At 37.4% G+C, this 19,254-nt stretch overlaps 1 long non-coding RNA gene across 1 annotated transcript; it reads right to left on the bottom strand.

The window, feature by feature from the left end:
* Positions 1-252: 252 nt before the first annotated feature.
* Positions 253-14,568, bottom strand: LOC149198801 (uncharacterized). Its single transcript, XR_016253221.1, has 2 exons — positions 14,394-14,568; positions 253-541 (listed from the first exon to the last, which is right to left on the bottom strand). It is a non-coding gene; the product is annotated as an uncharacterized LOC149198801 (long non-coding RNA).
* Between the last annotated feature and the right edge of the window lie 4,686 nt (positions 14,569-19,254).

Below are 19,254 nucleotides of genomic sequence, written 5' to 3'. Positions count from 1 at the left end.
GAAATCATTACAACCATATATTTAATATTTGAAATCATTACAACCATATATTTGATATAAACAATACATTTGATATTTGAAATTGTTATAACAATATATTTGATATTTGAAATTGTTGTTTTTTTTTCCTTGGAAAGTGTAATTTTCATTCAAAGATAAGAAAAGTACATGTTATATGATAGTGCAAATATGAATTGTTGTCAGCAAAAATGGAATATTGTTTAGAGCTATTATAAACTTTACAAAAACTATTATGATGCTTACTGATAATAAACTTCTGAGAAGTCCAGTAAGTTTCTAAGAATATGCGTTTTGTCCAAAAATATATTGAAAACTGGTAAGTTATATACATTGAAGGAGAAAGTAAAAGAAAATATGTTGAATGATCTAGCGATCATTCTAATAGGAACCAATCATGTCCATAAAAGGACGATGATAGTAACTGTAGAAATTTTCGCCCATGTATTCCTGTATCTGCCATTGACCTCTGTTCAGTTGCGCTGCCTCTTTGGATAAATGATCAGCGATCTCATTCCTTTCCCTGTGTATATGTGAGCATGCAAATGAATCAAATTGGGACTTTAGAGAAAGGATATTAGTCAGAACATTCTAAGTGTGTGCAAGTGACAATGATTAACTTCATTTGTCCATATAACAATATATTTGATATTTGAAATTGTTGTTTTTTTTCCTTGGAAAAAGTGTAATTTTCATTAAAAGATAAGAAAAGTACATGTTATATGATACTGCAAATATGAATTGTTGTCAGCAAAAAGGGAGTATTGTTTAGAGCTATTATAAACATTACAAAAACTATTATGATGCTTACTGATAATAAACTTCTGAGAAGTCCAGTAAGTTTCTAAGAATATGCATTTTGTCCAAAAATATATTGAAAACTGGTAAGTTATATACATAGAAGGAGAAAGTAAAAGAAAATATGTTGAATGATTTAGCGATCATTCTAATATGAACCAATCATGTCCATAAAAGGACGATGATAGTAACTGTAGAAACTATCGCCCCTGTATTCATGTATCTGCCATTGACCTCTGTTCAGTTGCGCTACCTTTTTGGATAAATGATCAGCGATCTCAGTTCAGTTGCGCTACCTTTTTGGATAAATGATCAGCGATCTCATTCCTTTCCCTGTGTATATGTGAGCATGCAAATGAATCAAATTGGGACTTTAGAGCAAGGATATTAGTCAGAACATTCTAAGTGTGTGCAAGTGACAATGATTAACTTCATTTGTCCAGTTAATTATGAGTTGTGAGTCTCCAAATATCTAAAGTTGTTGGCAATTTTGTTCTTTTGAAAAACGGAGAAGGTATTTTAGATTGCTCAATTTAGCATAGTTGTTAGTGCCTCTGCGAAGGCCGACCTTGATTCTATAAGACACTATATTATCCATATGCAGCACCGCCCCTCCACCACAGCCTTCAGCTTGTGCTGAGCCGTCAAAATAACCCCAGGGGGAGTTTATGTCTATGGATTCTTGGGTAATGATCCGAGGGGGTCGGATGTCCTGGTCCTCCAAGTGCGAATTGTACAAAGCCAACAGCGAAATACTGGAGGAGTCCCAATCTATTTTGGCATTCTTGAAAATGGATTTGTTCCTGTTAAGTCAGATTCCCCAACAAATTAGCAATGGAAAGCATCTAGTTTTCTGAGAGTTGGATTTTATCCACCATCTTTGCCAAGCCTCTTCAAAATCTCGTCCCAACCAATCAATATGTAGATTTAGTGAAGTGACGATCCTTTTCTAGAAGGCTTTCGAGACAGAACAGGTAAAGAAGAGATGAGAAGTATCTTCCTCCTGCATCCTACTCAGACAGCATCTAGAAGGCCCACAGTTTGCACGACGCCTCAGCATTAGTTCAATGGGAACCTTGTCTGTTAAAATTCACCACATGAAAAGCCTAGATTTGGGAGGGGCCTTTAATTTCCAGATATGACTCCACCACCAAGAGAAATCATATGTGTGTCTGGCTGCCATTGTATAAGCATAACTAATTTGGGGGAGTATCTGCCTTGGGGATCCAATGCCCAGATAAGGACATCTTGATTGTCGTTTATACGCACATTGGCCTCCTCTAATGAGCCTATGAATCTCTACCAATCATCGACCCAAACTGCTGGAATGTTGAGCATTATGTGGTCCTTCCAGATCTGGTTTTGCCACATGTCCTTAATATCATCTACTATATGTGATAAGTGGGTGATGCCTGAGTCTTGAAGGAAATTGCAAAGAGGACGGGGGAGAATATGGCCATTCCCACATCCACTCCACGCGTCCAAACGAATCCTCACTTGAACTCCATTGCCAACTTTCCAAGCCAAACCACGCTTGATCAGAGAGATAGATTGAGATAATGCTTTCCAAATTACGGACGATCCAGCCGTAGGAACTAAAGGCCTATGGATCCATTCCAGAATTGAGAGTGGATATATGTACTTATGATAAGTGATTTCATGCCAAAGACTTCTGGAATTAATAAGTTTCCAGCCCAGTTTTGCAGCCAAAGCCTCAGCGAATAAATGCAAATTTTTTATGCCCCAACCCCCCAGTTTTTTGGGTTTGTCAATGTTGTCCCAATGGACCCAATCAAAAGTTCTCCCTATAATTTGTTCGCGCCAAAAGAAGTGACGACATAATTGTTGAATTATTTTTTAAATGCCTTTGGGTATCCAGGCCAGCGACTTCCAGTGAACCGAAATAGCTTGTAGGACCGACTTGAGGATAGTTAGCCTACCTACTCTAGAAAGCCATCTCCATTACCAAATATTGATTCTGCTTTCAATCTTGGCTATAAGCCAAGTCCAATCTGCTATGCGATAACCATTTGGTTTCAATCCGAAACCCAAATATTTAAGACCATCATCCAGATCTTGACGCTCATATTCAAAAAATTGGCTAGCTAATCTTGCTTCATTCAACTGGCAGGGAACTATGATAATAGTTGATTTTGCAATATTTGGCTGCATGCCCGTAGCTATACAAAAAAGATCTAGAATAGCCTTGAAAGCATATGAGTCTTGAAAAGATCCATTTAAAAAAATCATAACATCGTCAACAAATAAAATATTGGTTATACAGGACATACACGAGAGCCTGACTCGAGCCAAAGAGCCTTCCTCTCTGCCTTTTGTTATCAGTCTGCTTTAGCCTTCCATGATGAGGAGAAAGAGCAACGGGGAGAGAGGACATCCCTGCATATGGCCTCATTCTACATGAAAGAAACCCAAAGCCACTCCATTGATGAGAATACTAAAGGAGACTGAAGTAAAACAGCTCATGATCCAATTGATGAAAGCAAAGGGGAAGCTAATGTGAGTGAGTTATCCTAAGGTAGGACCAAAAGGTATGATCAAAGGCTTTGGAAAGATCAATTTTTAGGATGACAGACTTTTTATGGAGCTTCTTAATCGAGTGAAGAGCTTCCTGAGCAGTACCAATTGCTTCATGGATTTGGTGATGGCTGAGAAAGGCAAATTGTTCCTTGGATATCATTCGGGAGAGAAAGGGTTTAATATGGAGGGCTATTGTTTTGGATATGATTTTGTAAATGCTATTGCAGAGGGATATGGGTCTGTAATCTTCAAAAGAGGAAGGATTATCAGATTTGGGTATAAGGGCCAGGAAAGTCGAGTTGAAGGCCTCCAAAATTCTGCCAGACTTTCGGCTTTCTTCAATGGTTTGGTTGAGATCATCTCCATTTAAATCTAAAAAGGAACTGAAGAATTCAATCGGCCACCCATCAAGACCCGGGCTCTTATCCTTATGAACTTTAGCACAGCTTCAAGCTCTTCTCTAGTAACCTAAGAGTTTAGTTCTTCAATTTCCTCTGGCTCAATGAATTTGGGCAGAGCTTCAGCAGTGCGAATGATGCTTGGAAGGGTTATTCAAATGGGGGATTTGTAGATATTAGAGTAATGTCTAATCCCCATGTCAGCGAGTTGTTCAAAATTGCTCGCTTTCCTTCCTTTTGAGTCTTGTAATTCCTAGATTGAGTTAATGGCTTTCCGACCCCTTGCATATTGTTGAAAGAACTTTGAATTTTCATCACCTGCTTTGATCTAGATTGCTCTACTCTTGAGCCTCTAGGTTTCTTCTTTTAAGCAAAGAAGATTTATTCTGTCAGTTTCCATCTAAATCAGTTGCAAATTTGGTTCTGTCGAGTTCGATCCTGTGGGAGTTGATTCTTCGAAGGCTAGTACAGCCTTTTCAATTCTTTGAAGATCTTCATCTTCTTTTCTTTGTTTTAATCTGGCCCAGGTTATTGTTTTTCCTTTTAGAACTGCTAGATTTTTTGCAAAGAGCTCCCCTGGGGAGGAGGTTTCATTATGGGAGCAATGGATCCAAGTGGTCGAGACCAAGTTCCTGAAACTCGGCTCCAGCAACCAGGAGGAGTTAAATTTAAAAGGTGAAGAGGGTTTAGAAAGATTAAACTTGAGCTCCAGAAATATAGGAGAGTGATCAGAGATCCCACCACTCCCCACCCATTGATGAAAGATAATTAAACTTGCCATAAGAGGGGCTTTGATCAAGAATCGGTCCAATCTTCTAGCAAGGGCATCTACCCCCAATTTGTGATTCCTCCAAGTTGGCTTGAGTTTAACAAGGTCAATATTTAGAAATTCGTGAGCATCCAACAAGTTTTCAAAAAATGTTGTGAGAAGATCACTTTGACCCCTGAAGCCCCAGGATTCCACTGATCCGAGGGAGAAATTTAAATCTCCACCAATAATGATATTGTATTGATTCATAAAATTAGCCTCCATGATTCTATTCCAGAAGAACTCTCTGTTCTGGCAAGGGCCATAGATGTTGATGATCCTAAATGGCCTGTCGAGCTCCATAGACCAGATATCTACACCAAGAAAACTTTCTCCTCCCCAAAAGTTGAGGATTTTTGTAGAACAAGTGTTAAACCCCAAGGTGCAGCCACTAGAGTGATCCTTCACATCCAAAAAATGAAAATCCCAAGTTGGGAGAAAACTTAAGAGAAGCTTATTTATCTGGTGACCGTCCCCAGAGTTTCTTGAAGGAAAATATCATCCAGCTTTTCAGACAGACAGAGCCTCTTGAGAGCCAGCTTTTTGTCAAGGTTGGCTAGACCCCTACAATTAAAGGAAAGACAGATCATAGGGGAGAGGAGCGAGGGTTTCTCTTTTCCCTAAGAACCCAATCGATTGGGGATTGGACCCTGTAGGCTACTTTAGCACTAGCCCTTTTAATAGCCTTGGAATTTTTTTATTGACGGCCTCTCAGAGGCTTGAGAGTAATTGAATGAGGGGGGTCAAGGTCCAGGCCTAAGACCGAAGAGGGAGTAGGAAGAAGGGATCTCAGGAAATATCGATGAGACCCACTTGATAGTGGGTGATCATTGAGTGGGCAGGTGGTCCTATCCACAAAGGGTTGGGGAATGGGGCAGGACAGTGAGAGACACACAGCGGGAATAGGACAAACCGATGAACATAACTTATTAACTTCAGCTTGAGAGATGACAAAGTTCAAAGAAGATGATAAATTTACCGAACCTTCAATAGAATGAGAAAAAAGAGGAAGAGTGGAGAAGGGAGTACCCGCGAAAGTCATGTCCCGATATCTAGATTTTTCAGGGGGTCGATCTGATGCCCTTGTGAAATGGCGAGCTACGGCCTGCTGCGGAGTCAGACTAGAGTGCGGAGTACTTTCTTGGAGGTCCCATTGAGAATCAAAATCTGAATCTAGAGTTTGAGTGGACGCTGAGACCAACACTTTGGTCGGGATCTGATTCTGCCCTAAAATTCTTGGACAGTCTTTGTATAAATGCCCCACTTTGTGACATTTGCGGCAACGGAAGGGAATGCCTTCGTAATCTAGAATTTTCCTCTGAGTAATGTCGCCCATCTGAAGTAGGTGGCTCTCTACCAGACCTCTAGTATCTAGATGCACTAGAATACGTGTCAATGCTAGGCATTCTGTGTCTTGGTAGGTTCTATCAAGATCTAGATAGACACCCAAAATTGAAGGTTCTATTACCTTGAAGATTTCTTCCCCCCAAAATTGTAACGAGAGAGTAGGCAATCGAACCCAGATTGGCCCCGCTCCATGATTTTCCTTTTCTGGGTCAAACATTGGCGGCCATCACTTCAATAGCACTAGTGTCATCTCAATGTGCCAGTACCGCATGAGGACCCAGTGTACCTGGTCTAGATGAGCGAAAATCAGAGCAAACCAGCCCCTGGAAAGTGAGAGGATACTTGGGACTTGTATAAGGAGATTCCCCCTAATTTCCGTTGTCCACTTTCGAAGGCGTATCAGGGAGTAATTTCGGCCTCTCATCCTTCCAACTAACACCGTGCTCTCCGTGAGGGCCATTTGAGCCATAGAAATTCCTTCTCCGAAGATTAACCGCCTGAAATTGTTGTTGTTATAACAATACATTTGATATTTATTTGATATTTGAAATTGTTGTTGTTATAACAATACATTTATATAAACAATACCGTTTGATATTTATTTGATATTTGAAAATGTTATAACAATACATTTGATATTTGAAATTGTTGTTGTTATAACAATACATTTGATATAAACAATACATCTGATATTTATTTGAAATTTGAAATTGTTATAACAATATATTTGAAATTTGAAATTTTTATTTGATATTTGAAATTGTTGTTGTTATAACAATACATTTGATATTTGGAATTGTTGTTATTATAACAATACATTTCATATATTTGATATAAACAATACATTTGATATTTGAAATTTTTATTTGATATTTGAAATTGTTGTTGTTATAACAATACATTTGATATTTGAAATTGTTATAACCATACATTTAATATAAACACTATTAAAAAATTCATTAAAACTAATAATATAACACAGAAAGACAATCAGAATTAAAAATAGTTTATACTTAGTCTATACGGTGAGAAAGATTCATTAAAAGCAGATCATGTTTATACATAGTCTATACTGTGAGAAATATTCATTAAAAGTATATCATTGTGATATGGAAATACAATCAGAAATTAAAATAGTTTATACATAGTCTATACTGTGAGAAAGATTCATTAAAAGCAGATCATGTGATATGGAAATACAATCAGAAATTAAAATAGTCTAAACTTTAAAGTTTCATTAAAAGCAGATCATGTGATATGGAAATCCAATCAGAAATTAAAATAGTCTAAAGTCTCATTAAAAGCAGATCATATGACAAAGAACAAAAATCAGAATTAAAAATAGTTTATATGTTGTAAATATTGTTGCAGGGAAATAAATATGTGGTAAATATGACCGGCTAGCCCAAACTATCTGAAAATGTGTTCTGTAAATATTGGTTTGGGGAAAGAAGAATCGGGTCAGATATTGTACAGGATTGATTGGGAAGGAAAAAAGAACTATTTGAAATACCGAACAAAAAGTCGAAAGTTCTTCGAAACTCTAGAAAACGAACTTTCAGAAATTCTTGTTAGAAATCTACAGTTTCTAAATCTTAATGTGACCCAATTAAAGCATTAAAGCATTAAAAGCGTTAAAAGCGTTAAAAGCGTTAAAAGCATTAAAGCATTAAACCATTAAATCATTAAAGCGTTGAATTGGTATATGATGGACGTACCAGATTTAGAGTTAAAAAATATAAAAAGGATTGGGTCCTCTCTCCCCCTGCCATAGTCGCATTCTTCTCCGTCAAGAAGCGCATGAAGAAACAGGGCTAGAAAGAGAAACCGAATTCTGAGAAGAAACCGAATTCTGAGAAGAAGAGTAGGAATCAGAAGAAAGTAGATGGTAGCCATTACATCTTCCACTATTAATCAAGGTATGTCATCTTAAACAATAGATCATATTAAGTTCTGTTTGTGAAATATTCGGTATTGATGATCTTTGGGCTGTTAATGGAAATTTTACATTTGGTATCAGAGCCACCAATCAATAACTGAATATTTCCTATGATTGCAATTGATCTGTTCTGTGCTTTACTCATGATGTTAATCAAATCCAATCAAGATTCGTTTCGCCCATCGTGGCTTATTGGTACTGCATGTAGGAAATTGAGTTCTTGCTTAAGTCGAAGTCATTGGGATCTGTTTTATCATTCCGTCTTTCCTTTTCTTTTGTGTATAAATCTATTCGTTTACATATTGGAAGCTACAAGGCAGACTTTGCAAAGTGTTCTGTATAAGGGAAACATGCAACTTTAATATATTATATCAATCTGATTTCCCTGTATTCCATGTTTTGGCAAAACATGCAAGAGCCTCCCACTTTTCTTCCTTAGCAAGCGCGTGTTTTGATTTCTTTAGTTCGTAAGGAATGGGGAATATAAAATTAGTTCTGCGATGGAATGTTTGCTAATCAAAGAGCGTTGTGAAGGGAAGATACGCCCCCTGTTAATTGAACGCTAACATGTATATTTAAATGTTTCAACCTTTCCAACGCTTTACTCATGCACAAAATATTAGAGAATTATCAATGTAGAAGAATGCCAAAAGTGATTCAAGATTAGCATATGGCCTTGTTTACTCTATTGAGTGTAGAGTTCATGTTTTATATGATATAATGATACATTGATGATCCGGATTCTGAAAATTTTGAGGTTGCATGTCAACCATGGTGTATATTACCGTCGGATATAAAGTTTTCGACCTTGTTTGGAATGTGGGCATAAAAGTAATTGTTCTGTGACTGATTGTTTTGCATAAAGTATGTGTTATAAATCATTTATGCACATGAGATTTATGATTTTGTTAATCACCAAAGTGGTCAAAATCAGAATAATCATTTAGTGCATAAGTGACATAATGATTATTGATAGAAATTGTCAGTTATAATAATACCAATTAAAATTGGAGTCACTAATGATAAAACCTAAGAACTTACCCAAAGGAAAGTCTTGTTCTATAACTAGTTGACATGATGAGGTTTAATAGATGTTTTGATTAAATAAATATTGATCATCCAAAGATGTCAGTTCTATTTAATTGAATATATTTATTACCTACTTATGTTTTGGTATTTAATTATGTTAAGTATAAGATAGTATCTACCCAAAGGAGTGTTATATTATACTATTATGTCTACATCTGAATCGCATTAGTTATGAGCTTATAGTTATTTCATTTTTAATTTGTAGGAGTTCCCATGAATACACATGCTTCATCTGTTACATTGTTCACTGGTGTTAATTTTTCTGAATGGAGAGAACAAGTCAATTTCCATTTAGGTGTTCAGGATCTTGACTTGGCACTCCTTGAGGATAAACCTGCTGCTCTTACAAAAGATAGTACTGAGGCAGAAAAATCACACCATAAAGCATGGGAACGCAGTAACAGATTGAGCCTTATGTTTATTAAGATGGCTGTTGCTAACAACATCAAGTCAACAATTCCACAAACAGAAAGTGCTAAGGAATATATGCAGTCTGTGGAAGAGCATTTTCGTTCAACTGATAAGTCACTCGCTGGTACTCTTATGGCAGAACTCACGACCATGAAGTTTGATGGGTCGCGAACTATGCAAGAGCACATTATAGAGATGACTAATCTTGCAGCAAGGTTAAACTCCCTGGGACTTACAGTAGAGGATTCTTTTCTTGTCCAGTTCATCCTGAACTCGCTACCTTCTGAATATGGACCTTTTCAGATTAACTATAACACTATAAAGGATAAGTGGAATGTTAATGAATTGGCCAGTAGACTTGTTCAGGAAGAAGGACGTTTGAAAAATCAAGTGAATCACTCAGTAAGTTTTGTGAGTAATAAAGCTGGTAAAGAAAAGAAAGGAAAATCAAGTCATTTCAAGAAGAAAAAGGCACCTGCTAAGAATGGGCAGGATAAGGAAAAGAAGGAACTAAAGGATGTTCAATGTCATTTCTGTAACTTGATACATGGTGGCTTGATACTGGTGCTACAACTCATGTTTCCAATAATATGCAGGGATTTCTTATGATCCGAACCATAAATCCAAATGAAGATCGTTTTCTCTTTATGGGAAACGGAATGAAATCTTCAATTGAAGGCATTGGGACTTATCGTCTAATTCTAGAAAGTGGATATGTATTAGACTTATACAGTACCCTTTATGTACCTTCATTATCTAGAAACCTTATTTCCGTAAGTAAGTTGGATAATTCTGGTTTTAGATGTATGTTTGGATCTGGCTGTTTTGATTTATATAAGAATACTGATAATGTTGGTTCTGGTATTCTAATTGATGGTTTATATAAATTGAAACTGAATGACACTTATGCGAATTCCTTGTTGAATGTAGTAAATAATGTTGGATGTAAACGTAGCATGGTGAATGAAAATTCTGCTTTCTTGTGGCATAAAAGACTAGGTCATATATCCAAAGAAAGAATGATGAGACTAGTAAGTAATGAAATTTTGTCAAATTTGGACTTTAGTGATCTAGAATTATGTGTGGATTGTATTAAAGGTAAACAAACCAAACATAATAAGAAAGGAGCCACCAGAAGCAGCCAGCTTCTTGAAATAATACACACTGATATTTGTGGACCTATGAACACTTCAGCCTTTAATGGAGAAAAGTATTTCATCACTTTCATTGACGATTTTTCCCGTTATGGTTATGTCTATTTGCTTCATGAAAAATCTCAATCTGTGAATGTCCTTGAGACGTTTGTAAAGGAAGTTGAGAGGCAATTAGATAAAAAGGTGAAAATCATAAGGTCTGATAGAGGTGGTGAATATTATGGTAAATATAATGAGTCAGGCCAGTGTCCAGGTGCATTTGCAAAATTCCTCGAAAGTCATGGCATATGTGCGCAATACACAATGCCAGGTACACCACAGCAAAATGGTGTAGCAGAAAGGCGCAATAGGACGTTAATAGATATGATTAGGAGTATTATGTCAGATTCTACACTACCTAAGAATTTGTGGTCGTATGCTCTCAAAACCGCTAATTATTTGTTGAATAGGGTTCCTAGTAAAGCTGTTCAAAAGACTCCTTTTGAGTTATGGACTAACAGGAAACCTAGCTTAAGACACCTGCATGTTTGGGGTTGTCCAGCGGAAGCGAGATTTTATAATCCACATGAAAAGAAATTAGATTCTCGAACGATCAGTGGGTATTTTTTGGGATACCCTGAGAAATCTAAAGGGTATGTGTTTTACTGTCCTAATCATAGTCCAAGAATTGTAGAAACTGGTAATGCAAGATTCATTGAGAATGGTGAAGTCAGTGGGAGTACTCGAAGAGAAATAGTAGAAATAAAGGAAACAAGGGTAAATGTTACATTGCCTAGAATAGTTCTTCCATCTACTATTACTCCAAATGTTGTTCCAGCTGTTGTAGAACAGCATGATGATAATGAACAACATATAAATGAAGAAGTACTTCCTGAAGGAAATGACTTACATAATGCTGATATGCATGAACCACAACAAGTAGCATTAAGAAGACCTCAAAGAAATCGTAGGTCAGCTATTTCTGATGATTATGTGGTTTATATGCAAGAATCAGATTATGATATTGGAATCAATAAGGATCCAGTTTCGTTTTCACATGTTGTAGAAAGTAAAGAGTCAAAGGAATGGATTAATGCCATGAAAGAAGAACTGAAATCCATGCAACAGAATGAAGTTTGGGATCTCGTTGAGTTACCACATGGCTGTAAAAGAGTCGGATGCAAATGGGTTTTTAAAACCAAACACGACTCTAGTGGTAATATCGAACGGTATAAAGCTAGACTTGTTGCTAAGGGTTACAATCAGAAATATGGTGTTGATTAGAAGGAGACATTTTCCCCTGTTTCGAAAAAGGACTCACTAAGAATAATAATGGCATTAGTAGCTCATTATGATTTGGAGTTGCATCAAATGGATGTGAAAACAGCCTTTCTGAATGGAGATCTTGATGAGGATGTTTATATGGATCAACCTGAGGGTTTTTCTGTAGAAGGTAAAGAACAATTGGTGTGTAAACTTAAGAAGTCAATATATGGGCTTAAACAAGCATCCCGACAATGGTATATTAAGTTCAATACCATTATTACATCTTTTGGCTTTAAGGAAAATACGGTTGATCACTGTATATACCAAAATATCAGTGGGAGCAAGTTTATTTATCTGGTCCTTTATGTTGATGACATCTTGCTTGCTGCAAATAATTTAAGTATATTGCATGAGACTAAGGAATTTCTCTCAACGAACTTTGAAATGAAAGATATGGGAGAGGCATCCTATGTGATTGGAATAGAAATATTCCGTGATCGATCACAAGGAATATTGGAATTGTCTCAGAAAGGATATGTCGAAAGGATTCTAGAGAGATTTGGAATGAGTAAGTGTTCACCTGGGACAGTTCCTGTACAGAAAGGTGATAAATTCAGTCTCATGCAATGTCCTAAGAATGATGTTGAATGAAAGGAAATGGAATCAATTCCATATGCATCTGTTGTTGGTAGCCTGATGTATGCTCAAACCTGTACTAGACCGGATATCAGCTTTGCGGTCGGTATGTTAGGGAGGTATCAAAGTAAACCAGGAAGGGAACATTGGCAAGCTGCAAAGAAAGTTTTGAGGTACTTACAAGGCACGAAAGATTACATGCTCATGTATAGAAGATCCAATGAATCGGAGGTGATCGGATATAGCGATTCAGATTTTGTTGGATGCATCGATACTAGAAAATCGACTTTTGGTTACCTGTTTATGTTTGCTCAAGGTGCCATATCATGGAAAAGTGCGAAACAGACTATCGTTGCTTCATCCACTATGGAGGCAGAATTTGTGGCATGTTTTGAAGCCACAATTCATGCATTATGGTTGCGGAACTTTATTTCAGGACTTGCGGTTGTCGAAACCATTAGCAAGCCGCTGAAAATCTATTGTGATAACTCTGCAACAGTATTTTTCTCAAAGAACAAGTACTCTAAAGGTGCCAAACACATAAATCTGAAGTATCTTGTTGTGAAAGATGAGGTTCAGAAACAAAGAGTGTCAATCATGCACATCAGGACAGAACTTATGATTGCAGACCCTTTGACGAAAGGGTTACAACCAAGACAATTTAAGGAACATGTTCAAAGAATGGGTCTTGGTTGTATTAATAATAATTGATGTGTGACATTCTGAGCTCTTTTATGTGTTTCTGATATACAATTATGTGTCTCTTGTTTTAATATAGTAGTACGTATTTTATGTAATTTTAAACAAGAAAAAGTCTTATAAAGATATTATGTTTAATCATTATGATATAAGACATTATGTGGACCATTATGTTGTTTTATATAAATTATGAGTATGAATTGATGGATTGCTGGTATTGTAGTATATGGAAGGAAATGCATTGAATTAATAGTGCACAACCGCCATAACTCTCAGCAATTTATCATAGTATGATGTTCAACACTTAATATTATGAATAGTCGGGTCAAGTGGGAGAATGTTAGAAATCTGCAGTTTCTAAATCTTAATGTGACCCGATTAAAGCATTAAAGCGTTAAAAGCGTTAAAAGCATTAAAGCGTTGAATTGGTATATGATGGACGTACCAGATTTAGAGTTAAAAAATATAAAAAGGATTGGGTCCTCTCTCCCCCTGCCATAGTCGCATTCTTCTCCATCAAGAAGCGCATGAAGAAACAGGGCTAGAAAGAGAAACCGAATTCTGAGAAGAATAGTAGGAGTCAGAAGAAAGTAGATGGCAGCCATTACATCTTCCGCTGTTAATCAAGGTATGTCATCTTAAACAATAGATCATATTAAGTTACAATAGATCATATTAAGTTATGTTTGTGAAATATTCGGTATTGATGATCTTTGGGCTGTTAATGGAAATTTTACAATTCTCTGTAAATATTTAGGAATGAAGGGCCCTGAAAATTTCAAGAAAATCGTAATTATCAGAAGATATCAGAAATGTTTACAGTCGAAAGCAGAAAACGAACTTTCAGAAATTCTCTGTAAATACTTAGGAATGAAGGGCCCTGAAAATTTCAAGAACTCTAGAAAACGAACTTTCAGAAATTCTCTGTAAATATTTAGGAATGAAGGGCCCTGAAAATTTCAAGAAAATCGAAATTATCAGAAGATATCAGAAATGTTTACAGTCGAAAGCAGAAAACGAACTTTCAGAAATCCTCTGTAAATACTTAGGAATGAAGGGCCCTGAAAATTTCAAGAAAATCGAAATTATCAGAAGATATCAGAAATGTTTACAGTCGAAAGCAGACAGCAAAGAAAAGTATACAGAGAAATGGAATTGGAATCAAATTATCTGAGACCAGAAGGGAAATATACGCAAAGAAATTGAAATATATTGCATTGACTGCTTAGATGAGAAGCTAGAGCATTTCTATGGCTCCACAAGAACAAGTTTTGCATTGGAAGTGGAAACCCTAATATTTAATTAAAGCATACCTTCTTCCGAATCATTTTTATTTTTTGTTTCAGAATTTGGCATCGCAGAGTTTATTAGCTCCTCAGTATGACGACCACCTAGCTCGTCGCCTTCAAAAGCTTTTACGGAAGCACTCTGACTTGGTTTCTCGCAGTTCATCTCCTCGTCACCCTGAAAAGCTCGGACAAAGTTTCAGAAATCGGAATCCTTTTGTTTTGGTACGAATTTATTATTAAAAAAAGAACATTCATCTTTTGATAAAGAATTAATAAATCAAATTAAGTTGGAATCTAATTTGATGCTTTAAATAAATGTAAAATCAAATAAATCACTTTGAAGAGTGATTATAAAATAATTTAATAGAGTGATTAGATATCTAATTTGATTTTTTAAATAAATGTACAATCAAATAAATCACTTTGAAGAGTGATTATAAAATAATTTAATAGAGTGATTAGATATCTAATTTGATTTTTTAAATAAATGTAAAATCAAATAAATCACTTTGAACAGTGATTATAAAATAATTTAATAGAGTGATTAGATTTTTCTTATCACAGAAGGGTTTCTTCTTTTTCTTTTTTTCAATTTTTATTTGTTTGAACACGGACCTTTTACTTGCAAATAGATTCGTAACCAGAAACACAAAAGCAACTATGGATTTGCATTGAAACCTGGAGGATTTAAGCCGAGACGTCATCAAAATGCCGGCAGAAGCAAAATCAGTTGCGGATTTGAGCCCAATGGTCATAAAAACGCCGGAATAAGCAAAATCAGTTGTGGATTTGAGCCCAATGGTCATCAAAATGAAGCAAAATCAGCGGTGGATTTTGCCGGCAGAAGCAAAATCGGCGGCAGATTTGCGTTAGACGGGGCAGATGGCAGATTTGAGTCGAAGCAGCACTGAAATGCCAATTTTTGCAGAAAGAAAAAAACGAACAATCTTTTATTTTAAAAAGGTTGTTACATAGTTAAAAGGTCCTATAAACTATAATTCGATCGCATAGAAACAGAGTATCTGGGAAAAAGGAAATCACCAACAGTCCCAATCAAAGGCGTCACATGAGGCCACACCCAAAAAAAAACATGGAAAATACATGCTACAGAAAGAGTCAAACATTGCTACGCAATTCAGGAGCAGCCAAAAACGGATCAGTCCAAAAATGAAAAATGCTCAGACCCCTGTTGAACCCTGAGATGCCAATGGCGCTAGTAAACATAGCCATGGGCATTGAAGCCCCACGCTTGGACAGCCCATCGGCCACCGAATTCTGCTCCCGATAGATATGGGAGAATGAAATGTGGCTGAAAGAGGTAGGAAGGCCTAATATCGTCCAATGGTGCTGAGCCCTGAGAGGGGATATTTAGAGAGGAAATACCCTGCACCCAATCAATTGTCAGTTTGGAGTCTCCAACCATTGTGGGTTTATCAATGACAAGCCAATTTGCAATATGTAAAACATCCTAGAGATTCAGGAAAGTAAGTACCAGTGCCACCAGACCAGCGGAACCTGAATTCAGTAAGCTGCTCCATCATGATGAAGACACCACAACCACAAATCAGTAAGCTGCTCCATCATGATGAAGACACCACAACCACAGTAGCACCACCATCAAAAGAAACCAACTAGGCAGGAGAAGTCTGACTGTATGATAGATGCCACTTTGTGACAGATGCATGGCGTCTAAGGTCCCACTTCCAAGAAATAATCCAAGATGCCCAGGCTTTTCAAAAATGAATTTATTCCCCTGTTCCAATACCCAATGGGAAAAATAAAGAAAGGGTATGAAGTGGTTTCCAAGCATTATCCCAATTAGACAGGTGCTCAAGGTCCTCAAGGGCCAATCCACAAAGCCAACAGCGAGTCGCGATACTCGTTTGATGAGTATATCCCATGTGAGAATTCGGATGTGTAAGACCAACCATACAAAGCATTTGATCTTTAAAGCGGCGTTCCACCTCCACATCCTAGCTAACCAACCAGATAGTGGTTGTGTCAGAATTGTAAAAGATAAAAAAGTGTCAGAATTGTGGTTGTGTCAGAATTGTAAAAGATAAAAAAGTGTATACTCCTTTAACAGGGACATCCCCTCCAGAATTGGAATCAGTCCATGCAAATTTATCAGGCCTATCAGAAAGTGCAATCTCTGCATTGATGAGGTTAGGACGATATGTATTCCAAGTCGCCTCAAAAACACCCGGAATGCCCACCTCTCCCATTCAGCTAATAGAGAGTATTGAATGGAGCTCAGTCCATCCTCCCTAAGAGGGCCAGAGATGAGAGTCCATTACGTAAAAGGCATTATATGAGATGGTGTTGGGTATACGACCAAAGTCCCACATTGACTAGAAGTGGGGAGAATCATGGGTATATAAGGATGGACAAATATCTCCATTGGTATGAGGCCTTTTGGGGTAAGCCCAAAAACAAATCCATGAGGGCTTAGGCCCAAAGTGGAGATATGTTGTGTCCAGAGAGTCCTTACAAGTGGTATCAGAGCCAGATTCAAAGTTAGCCAAGTGGATGAATCCTCAGAATGCCGAACGAAGGTGGTGAGCCCCGGTAATATCACAATGGGATCCGTGGATGAGCTCGGTTAGAGCAAGCTCTTGAGGCAGGTGGTGCTTCCATTTAAGGCGTGTGCTTCCAACGCATTGGAGCGGAGAATCCTGGTTGGTAGAGAGTGGACGGATGGATAATCATTCGAGGGGAGGCTCGATGGTCCTTTGTTCGAGCGGAGGATTCTTGGGTATACGACCAAAGTCCCACATTGACTAGAAGTGGGGAGAATCATGGGTATATAAGGATGGACAAATATCTCCATTGGTATGAGGCCTTTTGGGGTAAGCCCAAAAACAAATCCATGAGGGCTTAGGCCCAAAGTGGACAATATCATACCATTGTGGAGATATGTGGTGTCCAAGACTGATATAAACTTTCTCCCCATAGATGAGAAGGGCCTGCTTGAAACATGAGTCCTGAACAAACATATGAGTCCTGAATATTCCAACCTCCCGTCGTTGAAACATATGAATCCCAAATATTGCAACCTGCCTTTAATTGGATCAAGACCGATATAAACTTTCTCCCCATAGATGAGAAGGGCCTGCTTGAAACATATGAGTATTGAATATTCCAACTCCTGAATATTCCAACCTCCCTTCGTTGAAACATACGAATCCCAAATATTGCAACCTCCCTCCGCCACTGATTTGGATAAGGTAGATAATGTGACCAAGTGAATCTTATATTTACCAACAACCCTATCCCAAAGGAAGTTGGAGTGAATCTTATATTTACCAACAACCCTATCCCAAAGGAAGTTGGAGTGAATCTTATATTTACCAAAGGAAGTTAGAGAGGATAGTGTTGATCTTACTGATGACTGCCATGGGAAGGAGAATTAAGTGCATCCAGTAGACGGGCATGCCCTGCCGCACCCCTTTAACCATGATAAACCTGCCCCCCTGAATAAGCCACTTCTGCTCCCATATCGAGATACTCATTTGGAATTTGTCGATCAACCATTACCAGTCCCCTGCCACATAATGGTTGGGTTTCATCATGTATCCCAGATATTTAAATCCTGAATAAGCCACTTGTGCTCTCAGATCCTCATTTGGAATTTGTCGATCAACCATTACCAGTCCCCTGCCACATAATGGTTGGGTTTCATCATGTATCCCAGATATTTAAATCCATTTGCCAGTGGCAAGGTCCGAACACCAAAAAGGGCCACAATCTGAACTGAATCGATATCATCTGCCTGATAGGAAATTAATTCAAACTTGTTAGGATTCATTTGAAGTCCAGATGCCAAATAGAATCTATGAATAACCAAATATAAATGTTGCCATTCTGCTAATTTGGCCACACCAGCACAACTAAAACGGAAAACGGAAACAGAGTGAGTCGAGGATATGTTTTTGGATACCCGACAACCCGAAAGCAAACCCCTCTCTTGGCTCTGTCTAATAGATCTGCTGAGGGCATCGATAGTCAGAATGAATAGCAAGGGGGACGGTGCGCATCCTTGACGTAATCCCCTGGACATCTTGAAAATGGTGAAGGTTGGCCATTGAGATAACCACCATATTTGCAGAGGAAACGTACGCCATAATCTACTTAATATGATTGTGAGCAAATCCAACCTTATGTAGTATCATGTGCAACAAGTCCCAGTAGACATGGTCATATGCTTTCTTGAATGATAGCCATCGCATCTTGGATTCTTCGTTCGGGATCAACTACAGTAGGTCAAAATTTTCACTAAGTTGGACTTAAATCAAGTTTCATCTTGAATACGTGTGAAATACGGTTTTCAAAACCAAACAAGGTTTGTAGAGGTGATTAGTGATGTTTTTCAAAACAAGACAAGGTTTGTATAATTGATTAGTGATGTTTTTTTGTTTATTTAATGCATCCCTAACTTTCGTGAGACTAATCAATGATGTGCTACATCTTTTTATTTACTTGTAATAGTATACCTCAATGCTATATGTTGTAAATACACTATATATATTGTAAATACAAGTGGTAGTGGAGAACTAAGGATCCAAACAAGATTGTCGACATCATTAAATGGCACATGTCATGCCCACCAAAGGAAATAGGCTTAATTGGGATAAACCACAACAATGAGCATCTAAAGACCTAAAAAACAAGATCAATGATTCTTTGATCCTAGCCATGCCCAAATTATAGCAACCATTTGAGTTAGAGATAGATGTCAATGAGTATGCATAAGTTAGAAATAGATGCCAATGAGTGTGCATTAGAGGCAATGTTCATGCAAGTAAGTTAGAAAGAGATGCCAATGAGTGTGCATTAGGGGCAATGTTCATGCAAGAAAGAAGACCAATGTGTTATCATTACAAGT

Source organism: Pinus tabuliformis, chromosome 2_1 (genome assembly GCF_031772625.1).
Source record: "Pinus tabuliformis cultivar Carrire ecotype Pingquan chromosome 2_1, CPIR1, whole genome shotgun sequence".
Lineage (NCBI taxonomy): Eukaryota > Viridiplantae > Streptophyta > Pinopsida > Pinales > Pinaceae > Pinus > Pinus tabuliformis.
This window is presented reverse-complemented; position numbering and strand designations above follow the sequence as displayed.